The 16,975-nt window shown below is 36.8% G+C and overlaps 1 protein-coding gene across 14 annotated transcripts in view; it reads right to left on the reverse strand.

Moving 5' to 3' along the window:
* Nucleotides 1-16,975, reverse strand: part of PDE1A (phosphodiesterase 1A) — a 183,837-nt gene that overhangs the window by 96,624 nt on the left and 70,238 nt on the right. The window contains exon 2 of one of the 14 annotated variants that reach the window (XM_083842818.1): nt 5,272-5,365. The exons of the other annotated variants lie outside the window; for them this stretch is intronic. The gene's annotated coding sequence lies outside the window, so the exon portion shown is untranslated. The remainder of the gene's footprint in view (nt 1-5,271; nt 5,366-16,975) is intronic. 14 annotated transcript variants of the gene reach the window in all.

Here is a 16,975-nt window from a genome sequence, read left to right on the forward strand (position 1 = left end):
ATTTTTATCTTTACAGTCATTATTTCCCACTTGAATTGTGTTACTGTCCAGAGGCCTGTCCACATGTGATAGTTTATTCTCCTTCTGAAATGCTCACTCTCCCCCATCTCCTGGCACTGTAGCTACTTACTACAGCACATGCTAAAAATACTGCATTAGCACTGAACAGAGCACAGTCATAGTATTTGGTTCCTATTAGGGCAGCAGATGGGACATCACTGGCTGTGACCTCCCATTCAAGGAATGGCATTCATGGGATATAAATTTGTTTAAAGTTAAGATATTTTTCCTTTCCCTTTAAGTATCATTTCCTCATGACTTGTTTTTCTGTGCTATTCCAGCTCATATTCAGATTAACAGTTTGTTTCTGGAAATGCTCTCCAGCCTGTTAAATTTTTATTGTGAAATGTTTTGACTAGAAGACAGAGCACTCGTCTCTAAAGCAGAATAGAGACAGCAGTCTGTATATCCCTTAAATGAGCCAAGGTTTTCCTGTCCACTTTAATCACAATTAATCACAGCCAGAAATCATTCTAGTTTGCATAACGTTCCATGAATAGTGAAAAGCTACTTAATTATATCTATGGAGTACTTAAAACTCATGGATAAGAAACCATCAAGGAAAAGATAAACAGATAATACTTTAAATATAAGAAACTACTTTTTATACATTTCTTTACTTATTCACTTACCCCATCAAGAAACACTTTGTTTGAGGTCAGATGTTCTCAAAGATTTCCATATTGTGACTCTAACATAGCTAAGAAAAATGTTTCAAGGTGCCTCTCCCAAAAAGAGCAATAAAAAGGGGGGTATTTCTTTTTTTTTTTTTTTTTTGAGAGGTATTCAAAAGAAAAAGAAAAAAAAAGTCTCTGAAAAGAAGGAACATACATTTTCCTAACCAACTCTACACATAACTCCCAAGTGAGATTATTTATTTCCAGTATGGCTTGATGTTTTATAAATTGAAATATAGCAATAAAAATAATCTATTATTCCCAATAATACATACTCATAAGGCTTAAATTCTAAAGATGTTCTAAAGGTCTCTATGGTTTCTTAATAAAGCTGCTTTACTACCATTACTTATTGTCAAGGACAGAAAGTTTTGTAGGAGTTGCTCAGGGGTAGTCTGTAACAGCTTATTTTGAAAGGAAATGTGGAATAGTCAGAAGGTCCTCACAGAAATGTCCTGTCAGCCTCCTCTGTTATAATGAGTATGGCTCTAACTGAGGTAATCCTAGAAGTCTCTGAGACTAAACAAGGGCTGAGCAAGCCCTCTATATGAATATATTTAATGCTTCGCTTTCTTTTTCGTTTTTTTTCTGTAGGTTCATTCTCTTCACTCATGGTCAACAGGGTACTTATTCCCATACCTAATTCGTGTTTTACCATGTGGCTATCCACATGTTTATAATCAAATATCTCTGAGTAATGCTCTGCCTGGGAACATTTCTTCAACTGCCTAGACTGAAGAAAAGTTTTAAAACCTCAGAGTTCCTATGTTTTCATTCTGAAAGCCTGTTGGTTCTCTTGTATCTGCTTCCTGGCATCTTATATCTGATTTCAGTATTAGATTCTAAAACATTTTTCAGCATCTTGAAAATCATTGTTCTACATTTCATTTTAAGGAAGTATTTTCAAAGAGCCTTAAAGAATGCTTTTTCTTTGCATATTTCCCACCTTTGAAAATCCTTTACTAATCATTCTCACTGCTCAACAGAAAAGTTGGGACCAAATGTCATAAATAAGTCAAATCCTCAGAGCAGAATATGGAAAGAACTGCTAAAAATTAGTAAGTGCATTTTACTCAAAATGAAGTGCACTTTCTAAGCCTGATTCATCGATTTCTAACTATAGCTTTTAATTTTTAGTCTTGGAGATTTATACCTTTTTATGCCTAAAAAACAACTTTATATTCCTACAGCTATAATTTTGTAGGTTTACGCTCAAATTAGGAACACATTTAACTGGAAGCCTTAAATACCAAAACTTCATTGATGAATTTTAAATTCCATGAAATGGACACTCCTTTTGGGCAACCTCTGCTATAAGATTCCAAGGAGGTAAAGTTCTTGTTGCTGAAACTGCATGACAGTAGTCAAGTTTAGTGACCACTTCAGAGAAAAGAGAAAGTAACAATTTTGCCTAACCTTAATTTACACTATTAAGATTGAACAAATTAAAACAAACAAACAAACACCATAAAGTGCTCATTCTACTTTTGACAGCATGTGGATGAACTCCTTTACCTAGCTAGAGGTACAGAGAATTAAATCTAGATTTGTGAAGCTGCAACAATGGGCTTTATACTGTCAGACAGAGGTTTAGGACTGAAGACAGTTTTTCTTACCACTAATCATTGTTTGCATTTTTGCAAAAAGATATGTTAAACACAATGTGTTCCTGTTCAGATCTGATGTTTCACACATGGTCTTTCTTGATGTAATTTGGATATGTCTGGTCAGATACAGTTTTGGTAACACCTGAATGCTCTGGCTTTTCAGAAAAGAAAAAAAAAAGTGTAATTAATAGCCCTTGTAACAGCTGTTTATCACATTGCCAGAAACATTTCCTATGCATCCATATCACTGATATCATTAATATCTGGTAACTGACATAATGGAGCAGTCTTATCCCATTGGTGTGAATATCAAACTACCTAGCATTTTACCTTACTTTATTAAGCCATGGGATAGTTTTCCATAGGAACTGGTATATAGGTTAGTTAAGTTCATTGAATAAGCCATTAAAATCATACACTACATACAAAAGCATCAGGTTAGTCCTGGTTACCTAGTAAGTCACTTTCCATGTAGGAATACCCAGTTTGCAGGATTCTGTCATTCAGAGAACCCGATCACCAAAAGATTAGTAGTTAAGGCAGTTAGAAATACAACTTTACTTTTCATGTTGCTGAGTTCCCTGCACATGGAGACTGCAGTAATGAAGGAAGGACTTCTTTACAGAAATACCCAGACCAACATGTTCAACATCTTCATTCATCACAGACAGAAAGCACCCTTAGCAAGTTTGCAGACAGTACAAAATTGGGAGTGTTTGATAAGACAGATGGTTGTGCTGCCCTTCAGTGGGAGCTTAAGAAGCTGGAAAAATGGGCAAATATGAATCTCATGAAGTTTATATCATAGGGAAAGGCAAAGACCTTTACCTGGGGATGAATACCCCCATGCACCAGTACAGACTGGAGACCAACTGGCTAGAAAGCAGTTTGACAGGAAAAAAAAAAATGGGAGTCCTGGTGGACAAGTTGAACATCATACAGTGCCGTACACTTATGGTAAAGAAGACCGACAACCTTCTAGGCTGCGTTAGGAGAAGCAAGCATTGGCAGCAGCTTGGAAGTGATCCTTCCTCCCTACTCAGCCATGATGAGACATACCTGGAGTGTTATGTCCAGTTCTGGGCTCCCCAGTACACAGAGGCATGGACATACTGGAGTGAGTTCAGCAATGGGACACAGAGATGATTAAAGGACTGAAGCACCTGTTGCACAGAGATTGAGAGCCTACCTAAGATATTTCTGACAACATGTTCCCAATTGCCTCTTGATGGTGGAGATCTGACTCTGATATCATTATATGAAAATCCTTAAGCTAAATTATAAAGCTTTATTATTATTTTTTCAGTAAAAACTGTAATCCTTAAAGAACTCTCTCTCACACTGATGAATGACTGATGCTTGTTACAATGGATGTGAGAAAATACTGAATCAGCACAAAGTGCCTTCAGTGATGTTATGTTTACAAGCTGAGCATAATTAATTAAGATCTTAAAATTTCCTCAGGCCCTAATGAAATTAGTCTGTAAAGGGGGTCCAGGAATCCTATGTTGGAGTGTATAGAAAAATTACAGTTGGACTTTTACATATGGAAGAGATTAAAGCTACTGCTGTTCTGACTTTTTGCTCACTGCTTGTAACAGCAGAAAGTCCAGCAGAGGCAAGTAAAGAACTGTTCACGTGAAGGCCCAAACTAATGGCAATCTACTCTCTTGGAGACTGGCAGTAAAGGATCTGCTGCTTGCCAAAGGAATTTGGCCATGTCCAACAATTCTTCATTGATGGGTAAAGCCATCCATCTAGGCACAGATGTGTGCAATACATTCAACACTGTAAGGATTTTCCTGGATTGCTTCCACATAGATGTCAGGCAACTTTTCTCATAAGATCTTGGAAGGATTTGTAATCATCTGGGATAAAAGAGCATGATTAAAGGATGTCTGGCTCGGCTGGTGATGACAAATATACTGGCATCTGCTATTCCTCCTCCTGAAAATTCCCTTCCAAGGGAACCAGATCAGTAACAGTCTGAGCAATAGGAGGAATAAATATATCTTTCATGGTCTTTGTGGTGAAACCTTATGGAGTTTTGAGATACCCCATGGTGGTACCAAAAAGAGGTATCACTTGAGGAGCTGAGGCCCAGGCAGAAGGATCCCTGTAAGGAGGAAATTAAGAATGTCTGGTGTAGGGAACTACAGAGAGACAAGATCCATGTGGTTTGGAGTAGAAAGTCTCTCTGCTGCCTTGAAAATCTGATGAGGAAGAAGAACATTTCTTTTGAAAATGGTACAGCATTGTGATGATATCTAGATCCTTTGGAAGGTGCCAAGAGAGGCACTAAAACTAAAACTAAAACATGGGAGAGTCCAATAACAGTGTGTAACAAATCTCTGTTCTGCGCCACATACTGTTAGAAGGCTGTTTAATAAATAAGTTTAATTAGAATTATCCATTGATAAGTTTTTTTTAACTAAAAAATTAATTTTAATTGCGATTTTAATTACTAAAACCTGACAAAAAGATTCATATAATTGAAATGATAGTCATTGAGCTAAGTTAAAATGTAGTTATTTAACTCAGTGATAAAGACATTAGCCCATGAGCCATAAAATTGGAATTGGTTTTTTCCTAGTGGATATTTAATACAAAGTGGTAAAATATAAAAAGAAGACACTATGAAGCCAAGCCCAAAATACCTTCTGATCCACAGACTATGTTTTTATTTCAGGTTAAATAGTTCATTTTGAACTAAGTGATATTTGCTTCATTTTGTTTGAGTGACTGAATCTCATAAATCTCACCATTTTTGTTGAGCCCTTAAATAAACAGATACATATACATGTACACATGTATCATAACGGATAAGCAGCCAAACATGAGTTATTTTAGTATTATAGCAAAAAAGAGCAAATTCCAGATTGAGATGCTTAACAAGGGAATCCTAAGTAGACGTAGAAGTGATATACCTCTGCACTTGGTACTGGTGGGATCAGCACTGTAATACTGCAGTCCAACCACATGTTCATAATTCAAGGAAGATTTAGAAATCTGGATATAAAACTGGAGAGAAAAGCAATAAATATAAGTGAATGGATGTTTTACGGTAAAACATCTGGAGTTTAAACTATATAAATAAAAATAGAGCCAATTTAGAATTCCTAGGACAGAATTTACAACATCTCAGAAAGGGACAAATATATATATATATATATATATAAGAAAAAAAGTACTGCAATCCAGCAATCCAGCAAGTTTATATAAGTGAGTCAAATGAAGTTTAAATTTGAGAAAATAACACAAGATACCTTAACAATAAAAGCCATTAAGCATTAAAACAATTTACAAAAAGGTGTGGTAGAATTTCTATCACCGATCATTTTACCTTTATGTTTTTCTGGAATATGTAATTTATTTAATAAATGCAACTGAATTTGAAGCAGAGAATTGTTCTGAGTATCTATATGTACACTGCTAAGTGTGAAGGCAATACAGGTTAATACAGTAATCCTTTCTTGGTTTTAAAACCCATTATGTATAAATTAAAACAAGACTAGTATTTAGTTAAAAATAATAAAGAAATGAATATATGATCATTAAGCCATTCCTGTCATTTGTCTGCTTTGTTCACTGCAAATTACTGTATAAAGAATGTTCTGAAATAACTGATTCTTATACTTGGAGCAGTCAACAATCTCTAAAGCCATTTTCCATTTTTTACATTTCCTGCATACTATGAGATTGTAATATTCAGTTTCCTTCTGCAATTTATCATCTGATATTGAAATACTGTATTATGTAAATTATAAAGATAACATTCACAATATTATACAGACTATTTCTCAATTGGTCTTCATGCAGAACAGCATTAATCCTGAAAGATGTATAACTCAGCAGGTGGACTAAGGGTTCTGTAAAGTAACACAATAGAGCTTTAAAATTAAAATAATAGTTTTAACTATTATAATAATTCAATCAACAGTAGTTCTCTATATCACATTTACTCAAACTTCTCATAGAATCATGGAATTGTGGAATATCCTTAGTTGGAAGGGACCCACAAGGACTGTCGAATCCAACTCCTGGCTCCACACAGGACCACCCAAAAACCAGACCATCACTCTGAGAGTGTTGTCCAAATGCTCCTTAAACTCTGGCAGGCCCAGTGCTGTGACCATTGCCCTGGGGAACCTGTCCCAGTGCCTGACGACCCTCTGGGTGAAGAACTTCTCCCTAACACCCAGCCTGACCCTCCCCTGTCCCAGCTCCATGCCGTTCCCTCGGGTCCTGTCGCTGTCCCCAGAGAGCAGAGCTCAGCGCCTGCCCCTCCGCTCCCCTCGTGAGGGAGCTGCAGGCCGCCATGAGGCCTCCCCTCAGCCTCCTCGGCCCTGGGCTGAACAAACCCAGTGACTTCAGCTACTCCACATACGTCTTGCTCTCTAGACTCTTCACCATCCTCAAAGCCCTCCTTTGGACAGACTTTTGACTACTTTCCCTTAAACAGAAAAATTTACAATTATGTCCAGGTTGTTTAAATTTTCTTTACATTCTGATTTCTTACAAATACGATTCTTTTTCTGCACATGCAATTTGACCATCATCCCATATACTGCAGAAGTCTTAATGTTTTACTTTTAATTAGTAGAAGAATTGGATTAAAAATAACACTGTGTTTAATCCAAATCAGTGTTGGGTAGGCTGTTCATCTTCTATGGGCTAATACTGTGAAACCCTAACTGTCAAATACAGTGTTTTCTTATGTGCAGTCTCACTGATTTCATTAGACCTCTCATAATGACTACCCATGGGCACAATTATTTGCAGGATCACATCTTTACTTAGTAAAGAAACACCATCAAAGGATAGTCAGGAAAAAATATGGATATAATGAAGTCAATCCCTTTTACCAAACCAGTCTGCAAGATTCTATAAATGCATACTTGGCAGTCTCAGAAGGGCGCTTTGCATGGAAGTTTCAAACATCTGTGCTGCAGCCTAAGTACCACATTAGTGAATCTCTTCAGGATCCATACAACATCTTAGGACAGTGATGATAGCAATCCAATTTATCCAGTCACACTTTGCTCTGTGAATATTCATTATACAAAATCAGGAGAGTTTATTGCATGAGAAAGAAAACTGTTGCTGTAAAAGAGCACTTGTAGAACAGTAGGTGTGCTTTCAAACTTATCTACGCTGGTTATCAGTACCTTGAGCCATTTAAACGTGAGGAATTTGTGAGGTGCGTTATCCATGCTCTTTGCTTACTGCTTGGATTTTATCTAATTTCATAAAAGAAACTAAACTGGACACTTCTCTAGAGAGTCTTCAGGGTGGTTAATACATTTTGCTTTACCCCTGAATTTTTTCACATCTTATTTACCAGCACAATAGATAAAAATCTTTGTTCAGTGAGTTTGTCCATTGTAAAGCTTACTTGGAGTCCTTTTCTACCTTTAAACAAGAGGTGGTAACTCACGGCTTTTTTGCCCATGTAAGCAGTTCTTTCAGTTCAAGTCAAACTGATTAAATTCAACCTCTTTTGGCAATTACTTAAATTTCTAATTTCTTTGCAGTGAAACGAAAGAGAAGCTGCTGCTAAGATGCTTCCTCTGGGAGCTGACACCTAATAGCTAAAACACAATAAAGACAACACAGTAAAAACATAACTTTTTGACTACAGGCCTGGTTCTCCCTTTTTGCTTATACTCAGTCCTGATCTAGTTTTTCCACCCAATAGGCTATAATTAACATATACCAGTTTGTGATGTGCAATATAATGTATGGTAAGATGTTACTTTGGTCTTGATGTTTGGATGCTGGGAGACAAATTGAGTTTACCTGCTAAATTTACCTGTAGACAGTAGTCACAGAAGTAGGTATTTCACTTGTTATTTCAGATTGTACAGAGGGGAAGAATTAGAGTGTGTGGAAAGCAAAATGATGTCAACACCACTATCTCTTCGTTAGTCTGCATCTAGTAATTCCTGGCCCACAAAACAATCTTGACACTGGGGATATCCACGCTGGTCCTGATAACCAGACTGCATTCCTGCCAAAGAAAACTGGGCAGAAGCATCACCCACTCTGGGATGTCTGCCAAAGAAGTACCTCCATATTTCAGGAAAGCTGCAGGAGAGCATGGTTTAAGTGTGAAATTTACACAAACAAAGGACTTCTTCAACACAGACACATCCAGGACTGAAGAAATCAGCTAAATGGGAAGAATGCAGTTACACCAGCAGCCGCATAAGAAGACTGGCCACTGTGTACTTACATAGCTGTGCTCTACTCTTAGTGCAAGTTCTCTATCCACCAAGATCCCAAATCTGCTATCAAGAGGAGTGATTCCCACTGGTGAGAGAAGAATTCACGCCTCACTCTTCTGCTAGGAGGAGTCTGTGCAAGTCAGTGGTCAAAAACTGTTCTGCCTGGGCCACATGATCAATTTTGTTCTTGCTGCTGCTCATCCATAGTTACTGGTGGCACTGACAGACACAATCCTCATAGCAGCAAAGCGATCAATGGCACAGCAAGAGTGCTAACTCTTACTTCCAGCTGAAGCTAAGGGCCCAAAAGAGATAAACAAATATAAGAAATAAATATAGGGCCTTTGCTAAAAGGTAGCTCTATTAAATGACAACAGGGAGCAAATAATGAAGCAAATTTACAGAAAATTACCAAGATGAGGAAGAACAGAAATTGCCAAAAGCACACAAAGATAATGAAACAAGAGCTCAATTTTTTTTAGTAAAATAATATGAAAACATATTATGAAAAAAAATCAGTAAAAAATAACTGAGATTCCCAGAGAGAAACAGATCACATAGTTAATAAAACATTTTAAAGGAGCATACATGTTTTAAAAAGTAATAAAATATAGTCAAAGCTAATTTGTACTAAGCAAATCCTGTCAAACCCCTTTAATTTTCTTCATTGCTAGACTAACTGGTCTAGTGTGTAAGAAGGAAGTGTTTTTGTAATATAATGACTTAATAAACTCTTTCCTGCTATCCTAATGAGACATTCTCATAAAGAAAGTAAGGAAATATAATTTTGATGAAACTACCTAAAATGAGGATATGTCTGGTTGAATAAACAATTACGAATAGTTCACTGCCACAGAAAGAGCACAATTCAAGTGGTATCATAAGATACCAGCTCAAATCAACTGCATATTCTCTTGGATAGAGACATAAAGCTCGGTGATAAGAGTTTGTGAACATGACCAGAATAGGTGAAGTTGCAAGTACCTAGGAGGTTAGATAAAAATTTCATTTGAAGAAATTCTTGTTATTACATGAAATAACATTTAATAGAGACAATTGAAAAATGCTATAGAAAGGAGATGGAGACACTTGATGAGGCAGCAGTAACACCGAAAATGATATGGAAATTATCTTGGGAATGATATCATGACTAAGAAGGGATAATAGCATAAAAAAACAAGTCTTGCTGATATAAAAAAGAGTTGCTTCGATTTTGAGACACATTCATTTTTCTCTCAACTAACACCTATATAATTTTTTACTGGAATAATCTGTCCATTTGGAGGAATTATACTTTGAAGAAAGCTGTAGACATACCACAAAGGAAAAGGAAACAATAAAACCCAGACATTAAGGAAAATTCACCTGAAGAGAAATACTGAAGAACTGGATTGGTTTTGTCAAACAAAGAGAAGACTGAAAGCCAGAGAGGTAAACACGCAAAAAAGTTCCTAATAAGAAGCTGATGACAAAGTATTCCTCCATATACTGAGGAGAGAAAGAAGCAATCTTTTCAATAGCTTTGGGCATTTTTTTCCTGCAGATCTCACTGTAGTGCACATACACTGAGAGACCATGCAAGGAAGCTACGTCCTGTCATGGAAGCAGCCAGTAGCAGGATGGAGTTCAGGCTGGGCTAGGAAATACTCTTCTAGATTCCTTAGAAAAGCTTTATGTAGTGTGGTACATTAGGTAACAGAGTCATTAAAGGTGTTTGGTTTTTTTGGTTTTTTGTGGGTTTTTTGTTTGTTTGTTTGTTTGTTTTGTTTTGTTTTTACATTCCAGGAGGGTGGAATGTAGATGGGGAGACCTGGTAACATAACAACAGTACATTTTAATTGGGCCCCTGAAGGGGCAATCATTCTGACTAGATCAGTCTTGCTGAACATTGTTTAAAATCTATATGCATTTTTATGGGGATTTGGTTGTTGCTGCTTTTTGTTGTTGTTGTTCAAAACAACAAGAAAATTCTGTTAATTATTTAGAAATACCACCCCCGTTATTCAAGTATAATGTTTGTTTATTTAAATTTTAATTTTTATGAACCATGTCATTATAGCGTTGAAATCCTTTCTCCAGCATTAAGGAAGCTATTAATTCTGGTTCACAGAAATGTTTAAACAATTTCTTTTAATTGTCCATTATCAACAGTGAAGGTTAGTGCAATACATTAGTTTTACACCAATGCGTTTTACTTGGTTTGCATAATACAAACATTCCAGTTAATGTGTATCCAAAGCCTCGAGAAGACATCACTACATTTCAAATGAGAGGTTAGCAAGACCTATTATTCCAGTGCTGAAAACTGGATTGCCTAAAGTAAGGGGATTAATAATTTAAGATAGATCAGCTCAGCACAAAACATCTCTCCATTTCTGCTACCAGGAGACCAAACTAATTTCCTCCAAAAATACAGATGTTTACCCATAAAGTGTATAACAACCACCATGGTGTGGTTAGAGCTGCATGCTTTAAGCTCTGAATGTAGACTGAAAACCTTAGAGCTCCAACAATCAGAATAGCAATACAGAAGAATCAAGCTGACTTAATTTCTCTATGTCAGGCAGTGTTTCTAACACTAGTTGCAGGCCTGGAGGAAGGCCGTGTGTCGGCATTTCTGGTGATCAGGAAATTGCTTTACTTACTTTTTGCAAACTCAAAAAAAAAAAAAAAAGGATCTGCTTCCTAAGTGGATTTTTCAGATCACTGTTTCATTGAAGTACTTTGCAGAATCAGACACTTTTAACAATATTAACGAGAAACATTACAAAGCTCACTCATGCCAGTTGGAAAATGACTTAACTACTAATCTTGTTGTAATGTCTCCTGAATTCATCATTAACCTTGGAAACGTTTTCCTAGAAGTAGAACAAAACAGCACGCTAGCTAGCAGTATCCCAACCAGACTATCAAGACAATATTACATATTTAATATATTTCACCAGAGTCACTATCTGTAGTCTACCTACAGATAACATGGAGTAATTAACACAATTTATGTTGTGGTACATTAGGGATGAGTAAGCATGTAAGACTGCAAATGACCACGCTCTCATTAATTTCTTTGTCAGCTCACCACCTGCTTGTCTTTGCATTTCCACATCCCTCATTATATTCTATATTACTCATTCTCTTTCTCTTTTAATTTTGCCTTCACTTCTTTATTATCCACTTTTCTATTTTTTTTCTTTTTTTTTTGCTTCACATCATCTCTGCACATCTTCTCATCACCCATTCTCATTCTCAATTCCACAAACTCTTATCCAACTTCTCAGTGTACTTCTGCCACTAAAGCCACTCATTAAATCATAAATGATCTCCAGTTTTGGATTTTTTTAATCCATTATATTCCATCCCTTATGTAGCCTTACCAGTATCTACATACTTGTGGACTTTCTCTCTCCTTTTTCCTCCTTGTTTTTCCATGTATTTTCTCCTCTGAATAATAACAGATTCTTCCCACCAGTAGGTCTTTGTGACCTTTCCTACCCAAGATCCTCTGCTTCCTTATATATTCAACCCAATCATCAAGCTCAATTCTAGTGCTGACGTCCTATCTTTAAACTCCTGACACTTCATCTGCATCTGTGGAGGTGTCTGTAGCATCTGTCTTTGGCAAAAAAAAAAAAAAAAGGTAGCTAGGTAGCTGGATAACAGTAGGAGCGAGAGTGTAAGTAGTGTGTGTGGATGGGATGCGTAAAACTCTCTGGAAGGATGTTTTCACAAAACTGTTGATGTCAAAGAGGGAGATGACCATCAGCTACAGGAATTCACCAGGGAATTATGGAGAGACTTCTGAAATAAAAAAGGAGTCAGTTTAAAAGAGGTATAAGGGAAATACAGAAATTTGGAGCAGCATAGAGACATCTTGGAGTGGCTAAAGCCACATTCAAAACCCAGTTTGATGCTGACAGAAGTCACCACGCAGCCACCAGGTGAGCTTGAAGCACCTGAGCAGCGTGCATCCCAGCAGCAACAGGCACACACAGCACTGCAGAAACCTCCACTGCAAGGTGCATGGAGGTAGGAGAACGAGATTCATGTCCTCACTTGCTCACACCAGCCCTGATCCTCCCACTTGTCCAGTTTCCTATGTCATTCCCCAACAATTTTTGGTTTGTTACAACTATGTGCAAGCTCATGTATATGAGTTAGGGTATTAACTAAGGATAGAGTAACGGAACTGCTTGCATTAGCCAAGTTAGCATCTGTAGATGGTCCTGTATTGCACATGAAGCCTTTGTTATCTCCACTACCTCCTGCTGAATTTCACGTTTTCAAGCTGTGAGTAAAATCAGATTTCCAGAAAAGAATATGAGAGAAAATGACATTGATTCAAATGTAGTGTTGTAATGGCCAACTTCTTAACAAAGAATATACCATTAAGTCCATTTTTGTACACTAGCAGCTTAGCTCAGAAAACCACAGCTTTACACCAATGCAACCTATGGATTTGATGACCGTCTATCATGGTCATCAAAATTCACATTTTTAAAACAATTTTAAAATCACACTTGAGAGCAGAATCCTAGTAATATTTTGGGATAACAGTTCCAAAGATTTGTGTAAACTGTTTCTCAGACTCTCTTTTGGTTTTGTTAATTTACTTTGTCATTATTGCCTCATAGGCACCATAGGCATTTTCAAAAGTTAAAAATACTTAAAATGTAACTCTTCTAAATGCCTTGCCAAATCCTGTTTTCACTTTCACATGCATTTATAAAGTAAACCATCATAGTCATGATTCTTAGGTGGGCAGACAGTTTGCATCATTTTTTCTATTATCTGCTTATCTATCTACCTAAAAGACGAAATATTGAAGAATTAAAATGAATGCTTGCAAGAGCTGGCTAAATGGAAAATTAAACATTTCAAAAACCAAGATTCCCATAATGTCCAATAATAAACAGAGTATTGGCTTGGATTGTTCTTTGCTATTCTCTCCTGGTTTGGAAATCAACTTTTAATAACATTATCTGATAACAACTTAAGGACTGGCCAGAATATTCTACACACAGAATACACTAATATATTAAATCTACAACAGGAAAATAAATAAATAAATAAATAAATGTTTAAAACATGGTAACTTCCAGACATAGCCAGTTCTCATTCTCATATTTAATGCAGATAATTACCAGGCAGATTAATGAACAAACACTAATGAACATCTCAACACAATACAATGACCAGGCCCATCGTACATGGTTCTGCTCGTGGGTGAGTCAGGACTCCTTTTGCTTCAAGTGCACTTATGTGCACACAGGATGCTTGGAAACCCAGAAAGTCAGCATAGTCTGTTTTTAAAACTGATGGGCATGAGATTCCTGTGATCTAGCCAGGATTATGCTGGAAGCTGTTTCATCTTGTTTGACAGAAGCAGCTGTTTAAAACCTGCATAAAGGAAGCCCACCTCCCTTCTTTGCTGCAGCTTCTCTCCACAGCAAGTTCCCATCCTAGTCTATCCTAGACGTGGAGGCAAGAGAACCACCTCTGTTCTGGTCCCTGACCCCAGCCAGGTGCCAAGCCATGTTTCAGCGCAGCCTTCTGCCTGCCACAGAAACAAATTCAAAACTCTGCTTTTACCACATGGAAAACCTGCTTATTTTTAAAAAATACAAGAGAGGACACTTCCTCTGCTGACTCATTAAGTTTGCTTCACAGAGCTGCTGCACTGGCAGAGCTGCAGTTTTCATTCACAGGCGCTTGTCTGTGGATAAAAAGGATGTTAAACTGAGACAAAATGGGTACTCAGTACTCTGTGGCAAGTGTAGGAACCAATGCCATGAGAAAGCAGGAATGAGTACTCTTAAACTATACCAGGCAACGTTAGCCTATGACTCTCCAGAAAATGCATGGATAATGCAAAGGAGAAGTAAAAATAATGGTCTCCCACCACACCAAAGGCTGCAAGTTCTGTGAGGCAGAAGAATGACTCTTACCTTGTGCTACAACTCCTTTTCCCACCAATTTGAAAATTTCTGCTAATCTGTGATGTGGGACAGTGCATGTCTGTCTACCACTACCACTTACAATGCTTCTTCTTCACTCGTGGGCCTTGTCACAAACATGTGGAGAGCTCAGCATAACAGAGCCACTAGCTCTGATGAAACGTATTTCCAATACAATGTATTCACAATGCCAGGACTCCTTGTGCTTGCACTTACAGCTTAATTCTTTAAATCTGCCTTCAGAATATGTCAATTCCACCCTAAAAAGAATTATGTTATCACTTCTGATTATTCAGAGAAAAATAAGGAAAAAAGTTCCGCACCAGGGAAAAGCAGAATTCCACCTCATATCTCAGCAGAATTCAATTTCTTTCCTGCCTCCCATCTTCTCAATTCTTTAGGATATGCAAAAAAATTCACTGTCTTCTTTCTCTTCCACTGTTGCTTTCTCTGCTTGAAGTACCGTTCTGTTGAAGTACTGTCAGTTCTGTTTCTTCAGGGATACTAGAAGTTCCTCTCTTCCCTTCTTAACTCCCCCAAAATGCAACTAGCCATGCATGATCTGCCGCTGCTCTTCTGCTACTATCCGAAAAATTGACTCCTTTTAATCCTAGTGGAGGCATAGCCTGACTTTTGTGCGAATGTCCTTTCAAACCTTGCACTAGATAATGACACTTTAATTCCAACCAAAAGAAATCTTTAAAGATTAAAACGTTGATCAGTGAATGCATATAAATTCTCACTTAACATTTTCTCTTTGGAAGTCTACAGTCAAAACTGTTGTTAAATCAGTTCTTGATTAAGTATGAATAAAGCGAAAGCTCTAATAAGAAGCATGAGATATGATGCAAAACTGGTTTTCATATGGTATTTTCCTTAGAGTGCGAAACCCAGAGAAGAACAAAACTGGATACACAACAATACAGAGCAGAATGCTTAAATAAAGAAGCGTGCTCTCATTAATGAACTGTCTTGTTATACTTTAGTACACAAAAAGTTGTACTTCAATACAAAAAATAAATAAATAAATAAATAAATAAATGGTTCTAATCCATCAAATCTTTTGTTTTCTACTGTCAAAAGTACAAAAATAAATAGTCCTCTTCACAACTCAGTTTTCAAAACCAGCTGGGATTTCCCCCATCACTTCAACAGCAATCTAGACTATCATTACTGTGATGACTATAAAAGTTCTCCCAACTTCCTATCTCAATCTGGTGATTGCCAAGCTATCTCTACCATATAGTATGTTTTGCTGTAAGAGCAGATGTTTCTGTCCTCTCAAGCCTCCTCCCAATGCCCAGTTTTTCTGTGATTACTTTTTATGTTAACCTCTTTCTCATTCCAGTTTCTAAGTTAAATCTTTTAAGGTACTGCCATTTAAAAACAACTGTTGTTTAAACCAATACACAACAACATAATATTTGGGTATTTACCCATCAATATAACCATTATAGCCACACAGAAGAGGCAGAAGCAAGCATGTAGGCAGAAAATACCTTCAGCAATATCACCAATGAGATGGCCATGGTTAAGCACTGTATATAACCTTGCAGAAGGTGCAGCAAACTTTGCTGTTAGGGCAAAGGGAAATCAAGAAACCAACTGTGATGTCAGGGTTTTCTTGTGGAACTGTGCTTTCACATTCCAGCCTTTCTTTAAAGTAAGAAGCAAAAGATGATGACATCTTCTCTTCCCTTCCCACCTTCCTCCTACACCATTGGAATAAATTATCACTCATTAAATTAATATGCTACATTAATTTACAATTAAGCGATCACTAGCAATAATGATATATAATGTACATTCATAGTAATTGTAGTGCACAATTCAACATAAACCTGGCAAAGTTTTCCATATATCTGCTTATTCTCTACACACGAGGAATAAGGATAATAATTTGGACCCATTGAAGACCACTACTAATAAAGAGAGAAAACAACCTTTTTTTTTTTTACAACCTTTTAAACCACTATATAGCTTTAAGGCCTACTAATTTCTAGGTTGCCTACTGTTACAACCATTTCCTTTTCACTGAGATACATCCTTTTCATGTGATATTCTGATTTTGTGCCTACTCCATGGACACTAATTGAGAAGGTGCAAGCACCATTTATGCTCCTGTAAAACACGAGGATACCTGTTCAGTACATATTATATTGAAGTCATAGTGTAAAAAGAGTAAACTATAAATCACAAATACGAAAAAAAAAATACCATTCTTATATATCAGAATGTGTTTGTTTGTACTTGGAAAACTCCTGAATATTTTGAGCTTCCAGGAAAAAAATAAATAAATAAATAAAAAGAGAGGGCATTACACTGATGGTTATTTTTTGCTAGAAAATACTTGTCAGTATATTTTTTCCATAGAAGAAGAGTCTGCCAAAAAGTTGTAATGTCTAGAAGTCACAGAACGTGCTGTTTCTATATTTTACTATACTACATGTAAA

This window comes from Anser anser, assembly GCF_964211835.1.
Source record: "Anser anser genome assembly, chromosome: 6".
In the NCBI taxonomy this organism is placed as follows: domain Eukaryota; kingdom Metazoa; phylum Chordata; class Aves; order Anseriformes; family Anatidae; genus Anser; species Anser anser.